The following is a 20,823-nucleotide window of genomic DNA, read 5'->3' as shown; positions in this document are numbered from 1 at the left end:
CTGTCATTTGAAGTGTGTGCTGTTACAAAAAAGCCTGATATGCTGCTTTGCAGTGCACACCATCACAGAGATAACTGGAGCCTCAAAATGAATGCACAAAGTGCTTACAGTCTGATAACGGTGCTTCTCTAGACTTCCCTTCCTTTCCGAATTTTGAAAATTGACTGCTTGGACTACATCTGTGCACAGCTTGCCTTCCTCTTCTGAACACATCTCTTACTTAGCATTCCAGGCCCACCAAATGAAGAACTGCTCAACCTCTTTTTGCCTCTCACCAACCCCTTTCCTTCATTCAAAGTAACCTAGCAGGGACAAGTGAATGGAAAAGCTCAGTGGTAGAGTGTCTGTTTTGCATGAGAAGGTTCCTGGTTCAATCCTCAGCATCTCCAGGTAGGGCTAGGAAAGATTCCCTGTCTGAAATACTGTAAAGACACTGTCAGTCCGTGCAAAAATATATTGAGCTAGGTGGACCAACGGTCTGATACAATATAAGACAGCTTCCTATGTTCCTCTCATAGTTTTAGCACTGATGATCACAACCACCTGGGAAAACAGTATGTACGCCCTACTGGCTACTCCAGTGGCCCTGATCTTGCAGTGTGATAGCTGCTGGGCCCCCAATGTCCCTCCACTGTCAGGTTCCATCAATGCATGTTGCATGCACTGTCATTGTCCTCCTCCCAACTCTGCCCTGCTCTGAGCTATCTCTAAGGCATTGGATGTTGACTGTCTCAGGAACCCCACCCAGCCTGATCAGCCGAAGATGAAGTTAGCAGTGCCTGCCCCGTACTGATTACATGCCTGGGTACATAATTTCACAGAGATGGCTCTTTATCATGGACAGAGTACTGCTGGCTCATTCATTCATCATCAGTGGAACTCTGTTTGGCCTTCCTGCAACACAGCTCAGGGCATTCTGTGTGGCTCTTGCTCTTTTTTGGAAAGTTTCAGCAGAAGTCTGTCTTGGTGATCAAAAGCAAGCTTTATTTTATTTATTGTTGCATTTATATCCCACCTTTCCTCCAAGGGTTCTCCCCTTCCCCATTTTCTCCTCACAACAACCATTAATCAGAAGATTAGACTGAGGGACCATGACTGAGTGGGGATTTGAACCCTGGTCTCTCTGGTCCTAGTCCAACACTCTAACCCCTACACCAAATTGGCTCTCCAACACTTTGTCAAGTCTGTAGATGGATAGAACCTTACCATAGGAAGAAAGAGCAGTCCCTTGAGCTTGTTTCTTAATTGACATATTCTTGTTTCATGTTCTTATCAGTTCAGTGAAATTACCTAACATGAGGATAAAAGCATACTCATCTGCAGATTAGATGAAATCTCTAGCTGAGCATCACAGATTCAATCCCCATTTAAATAAATAAATAAACTTCAGGTACCTTGCTAGGTACACATATCATGTAAAAAGGTAAAGGGACCCCTGACCGTTAGGTCCAGTTGTGGACGACTCTGGGGTTGTGGCCCTGATCTCGCTTTATTGGCTGAGGGAGCCGGCGTACAGCTTCCAGGTAATGTGGCCAGCATGACTAAGCCACTTCTGGCGAACCAGAGCAGCGCACGGAAACGGCGTTTACCTTCCCGCTGGAGCAGTACTTATTTATCTACTTGCACATTTTGATGTGCTTTCAAACTGCTATGTTGGCAGGAGCAGGGACTGAAAAACGGGAGCTTACCCCGTCGTGGGGATTTGAACCACCAACCTTCTGATCGGCAAGCCCTAGGCTCTGTGGTTTAACCCACAGTGCCACCCGCGTCCTTCACATATCATGTACCTAATATTAAATGACTAAATTTTAGCTCCTGCGAACTTTGAAGAAAATATACCACTGCTGGTGGTAACCAAGGAAATACATTGGGCATTGGGGTGTATTACCGTAGTTCCTCTGAAGGGTGTTAGGCAATGAGGTCTAGCAGTCCCTCTGCCAGATGCTGGGCCATGGTTTGGGGATCTCTGACCTTTCTGATGATATTGAATTCCAACTCCCATCAGCCTCAGTCAGCATTGCCAACTTGACAGGGATGATGGGAATTGTAGTCCAACAACTTTGGGAGGGCCACATGTTAGCTACCCCTAGACTAAGTAATGAAAAATATCATATATTTAGGATTGATGGCTAACACATGTGTCAGCAGACTAGTTGAGAAAACCAATCAGGCAGTGTGTGATATTAGCAGCCCACTATAACATGGCACAAGAGCGTGAATAAAGGATGCCCCTTGCTCCTCTCCACCTTCCCTGAAAATGATTGCCTTAGGTAATTTAATGAAAAGTTATTTTGCCTCCCTGCAGTGACTCAGTATGTTTAATGCTGCAGATAGGTAGCCGTGTTGGTCTGCCATAGTCAAAATAAAAAAATTCCTTCCAGTAGCACCTTAAAGACCAACTAAGTTAGTTCTTGGTATGAGCTTTTCGTGTGCATGTGTATCTGAAGAAGTGTGCATGCACACGAAAGCTCATACCAAGAACTAACTTAGTTGGTCTTTAAGGTGCTACTGGAAGGAATTTTTTTTATTTTGACTATGTTTAATGCTGTCTGATAACTAGAGTCCATCTCTGAACTATGGAGGGCCTGGAGTTTATCTGTTGGTGGCGATGAGAACTGTAGAGGATAATTATTTAGGACAATAGCTGATAATTTCAGCTAAGCTCAGCATTGTCTTGCCTGGAATTATGGCTATCAGTTGCAAGGTGAAAGGATGGAGAATGATGGCCGGGGGAGAGGGGAGGGGAATGGAAGACTTTCAAGGCAAGGCAATGGCTGTTTCCATGGCAAAATAACCAGACAGATATCTTGAGGAATCAACAGAGAGCTTAAAATCTCAATGAAAAGGGGGAATTATAAACAGGACAGGCACTTTCTCGAAGACTGAGCTCTTTGGAGCTCTTGTAAAACGTGTTTGGGGAAAATAGAACCCATGAAGGGGAAAAGAAGTTGGGTGGGGGCAATTTGGATCAGGGAAATAATGGGCACCTATTTTGCCCTCCTTCTCTGGCACTCTCAGAGCAGGCTTTCATGGGGGGAAAGAAGGGGGGTTCTGGGTTCAGTGATACGCCTTCGCTAGTGTGTAACATGTAGTTTGGCCTTAATGTATTAGAACGTAAGACAAGCCTGCTGGATCTGACCAATGGGCCCATCTCGTCCGGCATCCTGTTCCCACAGTGGTCAAGTGGGAAACCCGCAAGCAGGAGCTGAGCACAAGACCATTCTCCCTGCCTGTGGCCTCCAGCAACTGGGATTTGGAAGCATTGTTGCCTCTACCTAATAGCCATTGATAGCCTTCTCTATGAAATTGCCCAATCTTCTTTTAAAGCCATCTAAGTTAGCAGCCACCACTGCCTCCTATGGGAGTGAGTTCCATAGTTGCTTTCTTTTATCTGTCCCGAATCTTCCAACATTCAGCTTCGTTGGAGGGCCATGAGTTCTACTGTTATGAGAGGGGCAGAAAAACTACTTCCTCCATCCCATCCTATGCATATTTTTATAAACTTCAGTCATGTCACTCCCGCTTGCCTTTTCTCTGAACCGAAAAGTCCCAAATGCTGCAACCTTTCCTCATCCCCTTGTGCCACCCCCTTGCTCATTTTGCTTGCCCTGTTCCAAACTTCACCTTATCCAGTAATATCCTTTTTGAGGTGAGGCAACCAGAACTGTACACACAGAGGCTCTCTGACTGCCAAATGCAAGGCTGACTTACATTGCTTTGGCTTGTATCTGAGGAACTGAGCACAACACACATTGGTATGTGTGTTTGTTGTCCCCACAGAGGTCAGGAGTGCAGTGTTTGTAGCCCAAATTTGCTCTCCACCTCGCCCTTTCCCGCCATCTCATGGACAAGCTCCCTTGTGCCTGGCCACATTCAAGCACTATTTGTGTTCATCGATTTCGCAAGCCGGATGTTCTTTAAGGTCATATCACTTGCCCTTGGGCACACACCCCATGATTGAGAACATGAAGGTTGAAAAGTGTACATGGCACACATTGCTGGGCCTGCTTCTCTCAGTGGCTATTTTAAACAAACAACAACAAAACAATATGGCAAGCTTCAGTCTTGAGTGCAGGATGTAGAGAGAGAGAGAGAGAGAGAGAGAGAGAGACTGCTTACCCTTACCCTTCCAGAGATATTTTTTTCCTGTTCCAAAGGAAACAGGTCCCTGCTGGTAGAAACGTAGCTGATTTAGAGCAGAAAGAAACAGCAGGAGAGCAAAGGATTTTGCAGCCCTATTCCAGTCAGAAGTGGTAGCCAAAGTGCAGTGGTTTGTCTATGCAGGCCCCATTATTTACTGTTGTTAGCCGCTCTGAGCCCGGCTTCGGCTGGGGAAGGCGGGATATAAATAAAATTATTATTATTATTATTATTATTATTATTATTATTATTATTATTATTATTACAACACTGCCCCACCCCACCCCCACTCTGATATATGCAGCTGCTGCTGCTTCTTTGGCGATCATTTGTAGCCATGTAAGGTTGTTTTCCATAAACACGGTTTTGACAGTGAATCCGTAAGTGACTGTGGAGGCCAATTCTGGATCCACACGACCTTCCACAGTGGGGACATAGGTTTCCGGGCAGGAATTGATCACAGTGAAGGTTTACTAAACGTGCCTTCCTCTTAGCACGTTTCTCCCTTTCATCCTGAGTTCAAGCGTCTTCAAAGCCCATGACACCTTTGGTAAAGGCTGTTCTCCAATTCCAGCACTTGCAGGCCAGTGTTTCCAAGTTTTGGGCGTTTATACTACATTTTTAAAGATTTGCCTTGAGAGAGTTTTTAAACCTCCTTTGTTGACCAGCAGCATTACGCTTTCCATTTTTAGGTTTGGAATAGAGTAGTTGCTTTGGAAGACGATCATCAGGCATCCGCACAACATGACCAGTCCAACGAAGTTGATGTTGAAGAATCATTGCTTTGACACTGGTGATCTTTGCTTCTTCCAGTACACATGCAGCAGCAACACTGCTGGGAGGGGGGAGTTAACAGAGCACCACCCCTACCCCACCAACTGCTCCTGAATCTCATCCCAAAATGGCTTTCAGCAATTGCTTTTGGTTCCAAACGCCTCTTGGCAAAAACATATATGTAGCCGTATGTGTGTTGTACATGGTAACAGCTATTGATTTAGATGGCTTTAAAATGGGGAGTAAACAAATTCATGGAGCATAAGATTATCAGTGGCTATTAGTGTTAAGGCTATATATGCCATCTCCATTAGTGGAAGCAGCATCCTTTTAAATGCCAGTTGTTGGAGAGCAAAAGAGGGAGAGGGATAGTGCCCTCCTGTCTTGCTTGTGGGCTTCCCCAAAACTGTGGCCACTGTGAGAAAAATGGGTTGCTGAACTACTAGGCCTCTGGTCTGATCCAGCAAGGCTCTCCTTATGTATGTCCTGCAGCAGTCCCCAAATCTAGATTTATACAAGTTATTTGACAGTGGTGATAAGTTGTCTGGATGTGAAAGGAGTATTCACAAGATCACTGCATGCAGATTATTTATGCCTAAACTTAGTAATGCCACTGGAACTCATGATTAGCCCATTTGTACAATGAATCCAGTGTGTTCATAATTCCAACGTATGCCATGAGTCCTGAGTCGGATGCACTGAAATTGTGTGAAGTTTGTCCTTAAAATGGGATGCATGACCTGCACAGCTTGCATAACTAAGGCTGGGTACACATTGCCAGCTTAACATGCAGCCAAGTCATTGTTTTTATCAGTTTTGATTGAAACTAGGGGGCTTTTCGGGGGAGGGGGAATAAAAATGTAGTATTTCATAAGAAACGAGAAGATAAATACAGGATAGATATGGATTGTAGCTAATGTTATGTGCACTTCACTTCCCCGGGAGTATGGACACAGGCTAAGCTGAGAGATATTCACTTCCTTCGTTCATGCTCAGATGGTGTTAGATACTTTACACTGATGTAGTTAATTTGTCAACAGAAGAAAATGTGGCAATGGCCAGAGAATGCTACACCATGACACATTTACGTATTTCATTATTTATTCTGTGTCAGCATCATGACACATGATGTTGCGATTTATTCCTAGTAGCAAAAAAGGAATCTCAGACAGGACATGCCAAAGTACACTTCAGTATCACACTTGCTGCAGTAACAATAAAGACATACCCAAGCATGACCTGAAGGCTTGCAATAAAGGAGAGCTCACTTCCAAGTAAGGTAAAGGGAAAGGGACCCCTGACCATTAGGTCCAGTCATGACCCACTCTGGGGTTGCGGCGCTCACCTCGCTTTATTGGCTGAGGGAGCTGGTGTACAGCTTCCGGGTCATGTGGCCAGCATGACTAAGCCGCTTCTGGCAAACCAGAGCAGCGCATGGAGACACCGTTTACCTTCCCGTCGGAGCGGTACCTATTTATCTACTTGCACTTTGAGGTGCTTTCGAACTGCTAGGTGGACAGGAGCAGGGACCGAACAACAGGAGCTCACCCCGTCACGGGGATTTGAACCGCCAACCTTCTGATCGGCAAGTCCTAGGCTCTGTGGTTTAGTAGGACATCCTTATTTTCATTGGAGTAATGTTGGGGTGTCCTTATTTTCATCTGATAAATGATGGAGAGTATGAGTTTTTATTTAGCTGGGATTGTAAGTCATGGGTGGTTCTTTAACACAATAGAGTCACTTTGCCCACTGCTACTCTGACCACCAGGGGCACACAAATTTGTGACCTAGCAGGCCAGACATGGCCTACCAGCCATGATAAACTCACCAGTGGCTTGTGGAAATGCACACTGTTGTGTACTGCTGTGGACTATTAAAACAGGGCAGGAAGTGAGTTGACCTATTTACTTAGCACCTGCCAGACCACCATAAGTAGCCACTGGGCTGTGTTCAGTTTGGCTGTTACAGGTTCACCTAACAGACTAGTTAATTATGCTAGTATCTGTGTAATCAGAACAGTCTTTTCCTGTGGGCACATGTGCTAAACTCTACTAGTGTACAGTATTAGTATCTGTACCTACCTATGATGATCCTGTGTAATGGGTATGGTCCAGATGGTTAGTTGTACTTTAAGTACATCCACTGTTCCATTGTTCTCCAAGAAATATGTAGTTTGTCTGGGAAAGGAAATATGGCAAATACGACAGTCATGTTATATATTCCCCATGTGTAGACATTTTTCAAGGATCTGAAAGAGTATAAGGAAAATATTTCAGTCAATGGCCATGACTGACTCTGAATCCAGTCTTATGTGCTGATGCTTCTGAGGAGGGTTTCCTGTATACTCTTTTCTATCCCAGGGATATATAAACATGACTGCCATCTTTCCTGTCCATGTAAACTGATCTTTTGGAGAATGGTGGAACCGGTGCAAGGTCTACACGAGAAAGAGATGGGGCAGCGTTACAAAGATTTGGCAGTGGCACTATCTATACCAGGCCTCCCTCTACAATGTGAGGCTGAAGGGACAATCACAATTTAAGGCCCACTGGGAGAATCCCAATCATTCATTGTTTACAGCTGATGCTCACTTCTTTGTGGGAACACCTTTGGCCCACACAGATCCTTTAACAGTGGTATGGAGATGTGAGGTCGCCTGTGTTAAGCCCTGGGCTTTGCTCCTCCTTCTCTCTCTCTCTCTCTCTCTCTCTCTCTCTGTGCAGCAACCTGCACAAATGTTGGCAGCAGTTTTCCCAGCAAGATAAAAACATCTAAGTCAAAGGTGCAAGTCCAATCTACAGAATAAAATTAAATTGCAAAACTACCTTGTTTAATCATTTATCCATGAACCTCAGAAAGCTCAAAAGGTTTTGTGGGGAAATCGCAGCAGAATAACAATAGTATGAACCAATAACATGTTTCCAGTTCTAGTTGCTTACCGTATTTTTCGCCCCATAGGACGCACTGTTTCCCCTCCAAAAATGAAGGGGAAATGTGTGTGCGTCCTATGGGGCGAATGCAGGTTTTCGCTGAAGCCTGGAGAGCGAGAGGCATCGGTGTGCACCGACCCCTCTCACTCTCCAGGCTTCAGGAAGCTATCCGCAAGCCTTGCAAGCCCGGCGAGAGTTCCCGCGGGCTCACAAGGCTTGCAGGCAGCAGTCTGCAGCCCCGGCGAGTGTCCGCAAGCCTTGCACACCCGGCAGGAGGTCCCGCCGGGCGCGCGAGGCTTGGGGCGGCAGCCTGCAGCCCGAAGCACGTGGAGCCCTCCGGAGGGTGCCCCGTGCTTCGGGCAGGTGTGCGCAAGGCTTGGGGCGGCAGCCGCGGCGGGGGGGGGAAATAATTTTTTTTATTCATTTCCCCCCCAAAAAAACGAGGTGCGTCCTATGGGCCGGTGCGCCCTATAGGACAAAAAATATGGTAGATTATAATAATGAAACTTAGGCCGGCATCCACACACATCTCCAGAATGCTGAACACTCTCCCCAGTGACATGTAATGCAATAAGTAACAAAACTGTTTGAATGCATTAGAGGAAGCGAAGAGAAATCCATTAGGTTTTCTTTCCCTCTTCTTCTCCTGCATCAGTAGAGGAAAGTGGAATAGTGGATGCCTGTGATGGGGATCTTAAAAAACAGGATTCCGTGAAAGCTAAATTCACACAGTGTGTTCACTGAGTAGTTAACAACAAGATAGTTAAGAGATAGTTTTATCAAATGTCAAGGCACTTGTTAATGACAATAAGATGATCATCACCATTTAGTCTTAAACTGTAATTTTTAAAATTTTGAACGAGGGCATATGATGACAGGTAAAGGATCCAAGCCAGAAAAGTTACTGCGTCCTTATCAACAAAGGGAAGCTGTGTTTAAATGTCTCCTGAGGCACCTATCTAAAAGAATTCTTCGTGCTTCTGAAATGAGAATTGCAGGTGCTGGGCTTGTCTGATAAGTTCTCAGTCGGTACACGAATTAAGTACGTAACCAGAGGTACCACTTTACATTATATGTGGATGTCTTAGAGCAATTCTCCACAAGAGAATCATACATCAGCTTGATAGTGAAACATAATGATTGTCAAATCCGGAGCAATAAACATGATGAGCGATAAATGCTGCATGTTTCAAAATTCGCTTTAACTGTGACATGCATCTGTCATCATTTTCGTCTTTCTGTGGTCATGGTGTTTGGCATCCCCAAGTAAAAGAGCAACAACAAAGGACTCAGTGTATCAATTGGCACTTTATAAATATGTAACTAAACATTGGCTCCTTCCCCAATCTAGAAGTAACAATTCTGGGCACAAGCAATGCAAGTTCTGTTGAAATTGGTCGGCTTTTAAGCTTCCATGTAGAAACAACAGGTGGTTACTACAATCTGCAACATATTGATTCCAGAGCAATCCAATTTATTAATTAACAGGGTAACTCTGCAATAAATGGATTATAGATTGCTATGAATAAGGTCAACAAAATAAGCATATTAGATACAGGATCTAGATATTCTAAATGGCATAGGAGCAGTGCCAACAACAACAACAGGCAACCTACAAAGATCCTTTTAAAAATGCCAGCAGACTGGAAGGAAGCTGACCACATGCATAAGAGGAGACACTTCCTGTATCTTTGCTGGTTGTACAGAAGTGAACATATTGATAGGTAAATTGGTAGATAAATCTTGTCACAGAGAATGGCTTACAGTGTTTTTGAAAGTGATGCTAAGAGAAGCTGGACACAGTCAAATGCCCTCTCTTGCATCTGATCACTTCAGCTACAGAGGTATGGACTCTTTCTCTTGTTCTGTAGGTAACATGAATGATGATTTCTGTATCTTAACCTGTTTTCAGTCTTTCCATAGGAAATAATGGCATGTGCATTTAAACATGCTATTGACAAGAATAGCTAGGAATGGTGCTGAAATCTGTAATGAACTAGTTCTGTATGTTACGGTAATTTGTCAAGCTTGTTATGCTTGCCTGTATGAACAGCATATCATCTAAAAATTCTTCCATCCTTCTTTTCAGTTCTCTGACTCAGAATTGAAAAGATTATATGCATATGTCAGTGTCCAGCAGACCAAATGCTATAGGGCTGGGCATAACTCAGTGGTCAAGCACCTGCTATGTAAGCAGAAGATTCTAGGTTCAGTCCTTGGCATCTCCAGGTAGTGTTAGAAGAGAATCCTGCCTAAAATCCTAGAGATCTTTTGCCAGTCAAGTGCAGACAATACTGAGCTAGATGGCTCCCGGTACATTTCCGAGCACAATTCAAAGTGTTGGTGCTGACCTTTAAACCCCTAAACAGCCTCGGTCCAGTATACCTGAAGGAGCGTCTCCACCCCCATCATTCTGCCCGGACACTGACGTCCAGCGTCGAGGGCCTTCTGGTGGTTCCCTCACTGTGAGAAGCCAAGTTACAGGGAACCAGGCAGAGGGCCTTCTTGGTAGTGGCAACCCTGTGGAACACCCTCCCACCAGATGTCAACTACCAGACTTTTAGAAGGCATTGGAAGGCAGCCCTCATTAGGGAAGCTTTTTATGTTTAACAGACCACTGTATTTTAACACTCTGTTGGAATGTTCCCCAGAGTGGCTGGGGAAACCCAGCCAGATGGGCGGGGTATAAATAATAAATTCTATTCTATTCTAGATGGACCAATGGTCCAATTCAATATAATGCTATGCTCCTATGTTGATTGTTGTAAATAGACTACCCAGGGCTAAATGATGGTCTGGCTTAGCATTATGTCTGAGCCCAAGCTTGTGGTTTGTCTCCCCTAGACAAACCACAAGTGGTATACAAAAAACAAACCTCGGTTACAGCTCAGCATTTGGAGGGAGATAAACCACAAACCTGGGTTCAGATGTAACACTAATCCAAACCATGGGTAGCTCAGCAACAGCAAAACCAAGGGACAAACACTGAACCTGCACATTTGCTCATTCGTGCTAAGCCATAATTTGACTTAGTATTAGGTGCAAACCAGATCATTGTGTGCTACAAAATGCACACACACACACGCGCGCGCGCACACACACACACACACACACACACACACACCTAGACCAGTGTCATCAGATTAATGTTTGTGCAGCTCTGAAGACAAACTTCTCGGTCTGGTTCCATTACACATACAGCGTCCAGGGAATACTGTACTGCAGGGATGTTTATTTTCAGTGACAGTAACATATCTCTCAGTCTGCAAATAGCCACTGCAGCAGTTCATTCTTAGCAGCGTGTTCGTCCTTTGCCTTATATCTGAGTTGGGTTTCAGAGCTTGCGGGATGTGTAGCAGGTGTGTGCAGGTGGAACCAGCAAGCATATTCTGGAGTCATTGGCAGGAATTCATAAGACAACATCATTCCCTTGCTTCTGCTTAATGTGTGAGAAGGAGCAGCTTTGCATCTATCTGCTATCTGCTGGCCAGTAGCTACACATTCAGCATTAATGTTAAAGGGTCCTACATGCATTCGGATATGTGTGGTGGCTGCTGTATGTCAATGGGAACCAGGGTGGGCCAGAGTTGCTGCTTGCATGGAGGAATTGCATATGCATATTGTTGTGTGCAGTGTCCCTTCATACCAATGCAGAAGGTACAGCCACAGGAGGAGAGGTGCCCCTTTTGGGGTGTTGCCAGTAGTCATTATCATGTTGTCCTTGTTGCATGTATGGGGAGGGGTCATTTGAACACCCCTTAGTCCTCTGCTCTTTTTAGAGTAAAAATTCAGGAAGATGTGTCCTGTTTCCTCCAAGAGCTTCTATCAATTTATACAAATAGTGTTACCTCCAATCTCCACCAAGCATAGCAAAATCCCACGTAGTTACAGGCACTCACCCAGGGTTGTGTTTCCATTGGGAATTCAAGGCACGGTGGAGGCTAGTGTCTTTAAGAAATATGGTTTACTTTACACATATTTACACCTAAAGTCTGCAATAGAGAGCTGCAGAGTTTATAGCATTCACATTTCGAAGGGCTTGTTCCCCATAGTATAGGATTCCAGTACATCTCTGTGTCTCTGTCCCAGCCTGCCTAGATGGTTCTGACCTTCAGCACCTGCATAGAGTTCTACTTATTTCCCCCTTCTTGTTCCCAGAACACTTTGCTTCAAGAAACTCCTCCCCATCCGTTCACTCCCCTCTTCCAAGCCTAGTTTTAAAAGGTGAGAATTTTAAACTGATTACATCATTCACCATAACTTTGGCAACCTCTGCTGCTGGCCCAAGGATTTCTCTGTGATGAGCCACCAAGACCTTTCATCATGTTAGTGATCTCTGTCCCACGTGAAGCCCTGGCCTGTATTTTTCCACTGGCCTGGAATCTTCCCTTCAATACTCCAAAAATTATCTAAATTCTGCCATTTTACTAATTTCTAAAGTTCACTAACTCTAGATCTGTAACAAGATTTATGATCCAACCTTGGCCTTGTGGTTGCTGGTACTGGAGATGCCTTCATTAATAAAATAATCGATGGGAGAAGGAACTGCCACTACTGTCCTTTTTGGGGAGCTATTCATTAGAAAATGCATTTATGTTGCTTTTTCTGAGAGATGTTACAAGTTGCTTCAATCTCGGCATATGATGAAAGCCCATACATCTCCTCTGCCCAAGTTGGATGATTTATACCTGTTTGGGATCAAAGTTGTGAGAGTTCTCTGTGGTTTCTCATGTTCATTCCTCAGTAGAAGCAGGACTGGTCCTATCATTAGGCTGAATGAGGTGGCTGCCTCAGGCAGTAAATGCTGCTGGTGGGCAGTGGTAGCAGCCTGCACCTTCCACTGTTCCACTTGAGTTTCCTTAGAGAACAGAACTGTGTGTGCCATGCACCACTGAGCCTGTTGTTCTTAAGTGGAAGGTGTAGTCCCATTGCCAGGACTGAAGTAAGATTCAGCTGCAAGTCTTTACAGATTCTGTAAATGGAATTGAGGGGGGTGGGGGGAAGAGAGTGATATCTAGGACCAGCTCTGATATATGGTTCAAATTCATCAAACCAATTTGGACTGGCAAAGTGTGTACAGGAAGATTTAAAGTGCTGTGGAATTCTCTACCCGTGAGGGGCTTGTAGACAGATAGTTTGACTCCTTCCTACACACGGCATGGTCCACTGTGCAGAACACAGCTCACCAGTTATATATGTCAGCCCGTTCGGAGCCAGATGAACTTGCTGTTTATGCCGCTTGCCTGGAACTCTAAAAAATAAAATAAAATGGGACTGTCAAGCAGCTTTAAATGGCTGGAAGTTTGTGTTTGACTCAGACGGTCACAATTTGGGCAGGGCTGCACTAGAGTAGGGAGAATGGGCTTTGACTCCTTATGCTTCTGGTTGGAGCAGGTGACCTTCAGGTCCATGCTAACTCCATGTTTTTATGTTTTTAACTGAGAAGAGCCCTGGTGAAGGAACAAACGGCTTCCTAACAGTGCTCTTACCAGAGTATCAAAATGCCTTGTGTGCCACACTAACAACTTGATTTCCTTCATGGGCAATCTTTTTACTTTCCAGGCCACGCTCTCTCAGGGGTAGTGTGTCAGGGGCTGCATGCTGACAGAGTGTGGCTAACTACAATTGTAGGTGGTGTTGGATCAAAACTGGGTGGAACCACTCCATTTTTTTCTCCCTCCCTCAAGCCCCAACTTGAGACCCAGACCCAGCAACAGCACAATAGCCACGGCTAATTAAAATAATGCTGTGCCCCGGCCTGAGCAGAGCTTGGCTTTTACTGCAGATGACTTCATCAGTGATAATGAATGTGTGAACCTGAATTCTTTTCCACTGCACTGTTTATATATGCAAGCATGCTGTTGACACAGATCTCTTAATCCCTTCTCTGTGTCCCATGGACCATGCTTGTACAATAGCAGCCCTCGGCCTATTGCTGGCATTGCACTTTACTTCTCTGCTGAAACCCCTTTTACCTCAGACTCGCTGACCAGTTGCTGACAGGGTGTTATTGGCAGGGGAAGCAGAGAGTTGTTTTGCTGGGAATGTGAACTGTGCAGAGCTGTTTAAGAATGAGAGGAACAGGACAGGCAGAACATAGACTTCAAAATATGGACAGGGAGAGTGTAGACTCTAAAACAGGATTCAGAAATCCAGGAATGTTCTTGAGAAACCCGGCTGGACATCTGAATTGTTATTGCTTTCTGTTGGATTTATCTTTTTCGCATGGAGTGTGTGTGAATATTTCATACCCATTCCAAGAAGAAAGATGGATGTTCCTAATTTGAAATGCTGTATTTGTTATGTGCTAGTTTAAAACATTTCGAAACCAGCCCTCAATCTTATGGATACCAGGACAGTGGACAGTAATAAAATATGAAATGGTATAATGTAATTTAATGAAAACGACAACCAGTCTGGGGCTGTGAGGGACATTAGCAGCAGCCACCCAGTAATAATATCCTGGTCTGTGTGGGACTAACACATAACTGCTTCAACAGTTATTTGCAGCCCAGGAAACTCTTCTGCAGAACGGCAGGGAGGTGCCCTGGTGTAGTGTCTATTGTATATATATATATATTTCTATTTTATTGTGTTTTTAATATGTTGTATGTCTCCACAAGAACTTTGATTAATAGGTGGGGTATACATACCCCTAAATAAATAAATAAATGGCCATGATTTCTGAGGCTAATGGGATTTGGGAGTTGGGAGGTGAACAATATGTGCAGTGAATCATGTTGGCTATCCCCGCCGTACAGTGTAAAAACTGGCAGTTCCACAAATGAAATAAAAAAAATACTTAAACAGCAAAAAGGAAGAGAGAAGGCCCAGGGCACAGGATGGACAACAAAGGGTGCCTTTGTGGCTGCATGTTCTTTCTGTATTGCCAAATGACTGGGGAATCTAATGAGTTCCTTCTCTTTCCCGTCAGCGTTTTATGACTACTCCAGCCTGTTACCTAAGCATGGAGAAAACTGTCATTTTTTTAGTTCTCTCAATTTCTCATTTGTGTTTTTCTTATCTGGAGAAGCACACTGCAATATTTAAGTAAGTGTGAATTATGAAGGATGGCTGTGTTTCCGTTAGCGCATTGTTTTGGAATGTGCGAATTTGGTAAATTCACCTTTAGATGGAAATGGAATTGAATTTCTTCCCAATTTCTAATTGCACCTGAAAGGCTTCCTTTGGGAAACTGAAGCTGAAGCAGCTTGGTGTTTTCACAGATTTGGCACCTGCCTGCCCTTTTGCCTGAATTCCTCAAGGAAATATCACAATATCACTACCGGTGAAGTATGCTGCACAAAGGTGCTGTGTGCAGGCTGTAGAGGAGGAGGGAGGGTGTGGAAGAAGAAGAAGAAGAAGAAGAAGAAGAAGAAGAAGAAGAAGAAGACAGGGCTGAGCCGGAGGACACCTTGAATATCCGGTCAAAGTAACGCTAAAGGAGGTAGGAGTGATTCAGGAGCTGCCTCAGACATTTTGGCACCTGAAGTGACACACCAAACAGTGCCTGTCCCCTGCCAGGGAAGAAGGTGTGGATGAAGATCTACGCTAGGAGCAAGGGAGGAATCTGTTGCCCTCGTGGAGCCCGCTGCCAGAGGCAGTTGCTGCACTTAACCACATGAGTGGGCCGGCCCTGGAGTGTCTCCCCATGGTAGAATGTATAGGGATGTGGGTGGTGCTGTGGTCTAAACCACTGAGCCTCCTGGACTTGCTGATTGGAAGGTCGGCGGTTCAAATCCCCGCGACGGGGTGAGCTCCCGTTTCTCTGTCCCAGCTTCTGCCAACCTGGCAGTTCAAAAGCATGCCAGTGCAAGTAGATAAAGGTAAAGGTAAAGGGACCCCTGACCATTAGGTCCAGTCATGACCAACCCGGGGGTTGTGGCGCTCATCTTGCTTTATTGGCCGAGGGAGCGGGCGTACAGCTTCCGGGTCATGTGGCCAGCATGACTAAGCCACTTCTGGCGAACCAGAGCAGCACACGGAAATGCCGTTTACCTTCCCGCCGGAGCGGTACCTATTTATCTACTTGCACTTGACGTGCTTTCGAACTGCTAGGTTGGCAGGAGCTGGGACTGAGCAATGGGAGCTCACCCCGTCGCAGGGATTCGAACCACCTACCTTCTGATCGGCAAGCCCTAGACTCTGTGGTTTAACCCACAGCGCCACCTGCATCCCTAGTGCAAGTAGATAAATAGGTATAAATAGTGTATAGGAGTTCCTTAGCATATATACCACATGCTAAGTGATTTGCACCAAAAAGTGAACCAAGCCAAGGGCTATACATGCAATTCCCCATTTACACGCATTGAAGGCACATGCGAGTGCACATGTGCGCATCACTGCAAACTTGGAAGTGGCACAAAAAGGGGCAAAAACAGCTGTAAAAGAGCATGAAAAGAGAAAAAATTGTGTGAAAACAGCAACTAGCAATCCAATGAGCCTTTGCAAGTACAGTCCCAGGAGCCCTTGCACCGACCTTTGAGGCCTGTGGATAGTTTGAGTTTGAGCAAGGAGGTTTGGTGGGTGTTTGCAGGCTTTTTCAATGGTGTTCCTGATATATGCGATTTCACTTAAATGTGCAGGGCCTCAGAACATAACCCCCACGTAAATGGGGAGTTGCCTGTAATTGAAATTAATGCTTTGGTACAGAAATGGAGAAAGTTCTGTTTGCTTGTTTCCTAACTCAACCATATCCCTTGTGCAGAGGCTCAGGGCCACAAAGGAAACAAGGATTTGTGTTTTCTTCCAATTCAGCCTTTTCTGGTTATATCCATAGAGGGATTTCACAGATTCAGAATAACCACAAACTGCTCACTGTCCTATCAATAGAACTTCTAGGTTAAGAGAATTTACAGGCATTCCTATGCAGAAGGACACTGGCGGATTAGGGCACTTCCGGGCTTCCACTATTTTCACATTCTGGCAAATGTAGGCTGCACATTTATAGTTCATTAGGAGGTCTTCTGCAACACACCTACTTCCCCAAAAGATCAGGCTTTTCGCAATAAGCAAAGTGATGTGAAAATACACAGGAAAGCATAGGATAGCATTTGCATCCTGCAAATAAATCAGAATGAATGCTCATTAAACAGCCAGCATCTTCTGATGTCACTGCAAGCAAATCAGGAGGAATGATCAATAAACACAACCTATTCCTTAACAGGGCTTCCTTCCTAGTTAGTGTTCTCAGAATTGTAGCCCCCAGAGATCTCTGTGGAGCATCCTCAGCAGTTCCTGAATTAGGTGTTTGTTGTTAGGCAAGTTGCTGGAATCTGAATTCTGGTGCAGCCAGGAAACTTCCTAATGCAGGGGTGGGCAGAAGGTTGATCCAGATCTACTGGTAAATCTCTGAGTGTTTTGTAGCAAATATGCAAAGATTCTGACAAACAACTGATTAGCAACACCAGCAACAGAAAGTTTTCTGCTCCTCCCCCCCCTAAAATAATTAGGCTACTGAGATAAAGGACACTTGGAAGGAGGGAGGGACACGACCAGAAATAGGGTTTGTGTGTTAGAACCCTAAAACTTTGCTCACTGTCCTATCTGTGTTTTTATATTTGATTTTAAAAGTTTCTTATGTTATTTCTATCGTCTTGCTTTCGTAAGTTGTTCTGAGACACTCGTAAGTGTAAAAAGCAGAATAAATGCATTAAAAACAGTACTGAAAAGAATATTGAGATCACACACCCACACCCCTGACCCTGTTGTAACGAATAACAGATCGAAACTGTATCTTAGAACTTTTCCAGGAACAGAAGAGCTTTACTCTGAGTGCTGTGTGCCAATGCAACACCAGTAGTGCAATATTCTGCTTTACGTAAGTCGTTGTGAGAAGGGAGACACAGAAGAGCACACAGCCTCTGAAAAATGAAATGAAGGAAGGAAAAATGAGAAGTTTTCAAAAATGGGTGGGGCATGGCTGTGGCAAGGGAATGATAACACTCTTTGGGGGGTGGGGACTTTAAAAAAAAGTTTTGGGAGTATTTCTCATACAAAATAAAAGAAGAAGATGGCATGAGGAAAGCAATGGAGTTGGTGTTTACCTCCAGTAATGTGATGGGCAATATTCAACTGCTGTCTGCAACAGTTTATAGAATTGTAGACTTGGAAGGGACCTTGAGGGTCATCTGGTTCAACCCCCTGCAATGCAGGAATCCTGCCCACAACTGCCCCTGGGTAGGCTCAAACCACCAACCTTCTGGTTAACAGCCAGATGCACTGACCCAATGCACCACATGATGGATTGAACAAAACCTAGGAGCTCTTTGTCAAGAAGAAGAAGAAGAAGAAGAAGAAGAAGAAGAAGAAGAAGAAGAAGAAGAAGAATTGCCAATCCCTGGTTTAAGTTCCCAGAAACATCACATATCAGGACCTTAAATTGTGTGCTAGAATGTATTAGACGTCAAAGGAGATTACACAATAATAGTGCAGCATTTCCCCAGCAATCCCCTCTCTTAGAAGGGAGGCAGCACATTTCAAACCTGCTATGTTTTCTGAATGATAGTCAGTAGCAGGCTCACATAAAGCACAATAGAAGCAAGGATGCTTCAACCGTTGTTAATGTGTTCTGTTGACTGGAACAATGTGGTCTGAATTCATAGGGCAGATGAGCTTGACAGACTTGTATAGTCAATATAACTAGGTTGAGATGATATCTGGCATTGGACCAAACGATCCATGGACACAAAGTCAACTTCACACACTTCTTCATTAGGCGAAATGGTCAGAACAAAATACAAAGAACATGGACTGTGCCAGGTTGTGTGGGTTAATTATTAGTACATCAAAACTTCTGGAACAAAAGAGAATATTCCCAGTAAGAGGGCGTCAGTTTACCAGAAAGATTAGATCAAGTGTCTAGGAGCATCATTGTTGAACAAGGAGGTCACTTTCAGAGTTTATCTATTTTTCTAGAAGTGTAACATTAATGAAGATTATTTTAATAATGGAGCAGATGTCATGGATCTGAGGAATATAAGGGTTTTTCCAAGTGAGAATCCAGTTTACTGTCTTGTGTTGCAATGTTAGATTTTTAAAAATCCAATAGTGAGATGCACCACTTTTAATATTTAGAATCCTTCATGGGATTTGTTAAAGAATCTGAAGGCCATCCTTTTAGACAATTTTTGCAAGACTGTTACTAAAAGGCACAAAGGTGGGTAAGATTATTGTGAATCTGCCACTACTGTTCACCACTCATATCTGTCTGTTGGAAATACAGTGGTACCTCAGGTTAAGTACTTAATTCATTCCGAAGGTCCGGTCTTAACCTGAAACTGTTCTTAACCTGAAGCACCACTTTAGCTAATGGGGCCTCCTGCTGCCACTGCGCCGCCGGAGCACGATTTCTGTTCTCATCTTGAAGCAAAGTTCTTAACCTGAAGCACCATTTCTGGGTTAGTGGAGTCTGTAACCTGAAGCGTATGTAACCTGAAGCGTATGTAACCCGAGGTACCACTGTACTGCTGTTTAGTTGTAGCTGAGGATTTTCAAGAGCTAGCAGTCATCAGCTGTTGTAGACTGTAACTCTTGATTTCTTGCGTTAAGCGAGAGGTTTAACTGGATGGGCTACAAGTCTGATCCAACATCTAGTCCCAGGACAGGGATGTCCAGGTCCAATGGTCCTTCAAGGTCACCATCAGTTTGGAGGTTTGCTTATGGACTCCCCCAAGGAGACTTCAGGTTCCAGGGTTGAACCCTCATGGACCCCTGGATTTTTGTGCTGTGATAAAATACATCCCTGGCCCACAACCAGGCAAACCTCTGAGGAAAACCTTCCGCAGATAGGACACTGCCACTGAGAAGGCCATCTCTCTAGGGCAATGTTTGGTTAACTGATCCGATTTGCATATTTAACCTCAATTCTAGCGGCTTCTGTATCACTTATCTTCTATATGAGGATTATGTACAAGACACTTGTTTAGAAAGTAACAATTGAAACCAACCGTGAAACTTTCCCCTCTGTGTGAAAATTCAGATTGACTACAATGTGTTCAACATGTCATTAGTTCTTCACAAAGCAATCTGACAACGAATCATCATGATTAGAGAATTCAATACACAAATGCATCGTGCTGTCTTGGTCCCAGGCATCTCAAGGAAATCTGAAAGGGAGGCAAAGTCTGTAAAACTTTTAAAACACTCCATTTTGCCTCGTGAACATAGCACAGTAACTCTGTGTTACTGATTCCAGTTGTGTACCATATTTTTCGCTTTATAAGATGCACCAGACCACAAGACGCACCTAGTTTTTGGAGGAGGAAAACAAGAAAAAAAATATTCTGAATCTCAGAAGCCAGAACAGCAAGAGGCATCGCTGTGCAGTGAAAGCAGCAATCCCTCTTGCTGTTCTGGCTTCTGGGATAGCTGGGCAGCCTGCATTCGCTCCATAAGACGCACACACATTTCCCCTTACTTTTTAGGAGGGAAAAAGTGAGTCTTATAGAGCAAAAAATACGGTAACTTTATCAATTTTCAGCCAAGAAACGTGCATGCAGAGGAGAATGTGGGAAGTAAACCTAGCAGAAAAGAAGTTGAGTTAGTATGTAGGTTGCTAAGCACCAAGAGTGTTTATACTACAGTCTGCCTTTATCTTTTGTCAGTGCCGGCCTTCTTGTAAATAAGTACAACGTGGACAGTGTTTGCGATGAGTAAACATCCCCCCCCTTAAAAACAAACAAACAGTGATGCTTTAGACAATAGCACTTGCAGTAAGGATGGAATCCTCTGCAAACTTACCTGGGAGTCAAACCCACTTAAATTCTATGAGTTGTATCTAATATTAGTCCAACTCATAATAAATCCACTGAAAATAACGAACACGACAAATTTAGGCCCATTAATTTCAGTGGGTCTGCTCTACCTAAGTTGGATACAACCCTAAGTCTGCAGTTGTATACACTCTTACCTGGAAGTAGGAATGATGGAGAAATGTGATTCCATTAACATTTAAAGGAAAATCTAACAAATTTAAACT

At 44.2% G+C, this 20,823-nt stretch overlaps 1 long non-coding RNA gene across 1 annotated transcript in view; it reads left to right on the top strand.

Moving 5' to 3' along the window:
• The first annotated feature begins 2,439 nt into the window (after positions 1-2,439).
• LOC308580037 overlaps positions 2,440-20,823 on the top strand; it is a 93,636-nt gene continuing 75,252 nt past the window's right edge. Inside the window, exon 1 of the long non-coding RNA XR_014004680.1 lies at positions 2,440-2,561. This is a non-coding gene — a long non-coding RNA (uncharacterized lncRNA). The remainder of the gene's footprint in view (positions 2,562-20,823) is intronic.

Source organism: Podarcis bocagei, assembly GCF_964188305.1.
Source record: "Podarcis bocagei genome assembly, chromosome: 2".
In the NCBI taxonomy this organism is placed as follows: domain Eukaryota; kingdom Metazoa; phylum Chordata; class Lepidosauria; order Squamata; family Lacertidae; genus Podarcis; species Podarcis bocagei.
This window is presented reverse-complemented; position numbering and strand designations above follow the sequence as displayed.